The 392-nt window shown below is 62.5% G+C and overlaps 1 long non-coding RNA gene across 1 annotated transcript in view; it reads right to left on the bottom strand.

Annotated features, from left to right (window-relative positions):
* Nucleotides 1-392, bottom strand: part of LOC115948692 — a 15,190-nt gene that overhangs the window by 12,780 nt on the left and 2,018 nt on the right. The gene's annotated exons all lie outside the window — the stretch shown is intronic.

Here is a 392-nt window from a genome sequence, read left to right as displayed (position 1 = left end):
CCAGAGCTGCCCCTCCTCCCCTCTTCCTCCCACCTGCACCCCAATTCTGCCCAGCCTGGTACTTGCAGCCCCCAGGACTGCGCGGGGCTGGGACCGGGCAGTGAACCCAAGCGCTGCTCATCCAGTGCCAGACCCTCACCTGCTCCCACTGTGGCTCCAATGACAGTTCCAATGACACTTCCATTATCCTCTGAGAAAGAAAATGGCAAGAGAGCAGGAAGAACATGAGCATGGACAGCAAAGCTCCCCTGACCAGCAGCAGCTCCTCCAGCCTCCCCCTGCATTCAGCCTCTGAAGACCCCACTGGGAAGAGCCCACTGGTGGGGTGGGTGCCACTGCCCCCCCAGGCTGGGAGGAACAGGGAGAAGGGGCACACCCGGAGTGCCCACCCA

Source organism: Geospiza fortis, unplaced genomic scaffold, assembly GCF_000277835.1.
Source record: "Geospiza fortis unplaced genomic scaffold, GeoFor_1.0 scaffold289, whole genome shotgun sequence".
NCBI classification, from domain to species: domain Eukaryota; kingdom Metazoa; phylum Chordata; class Aves; order Passeriformes; family Thraupidae; genus Geospiza; species Geospiza fortis.
The sequence above is the reverse complement of the archived record's forward strand: the minus strand, read 5'-3'. Positions and strand labels throughout refer to the sequence as shown.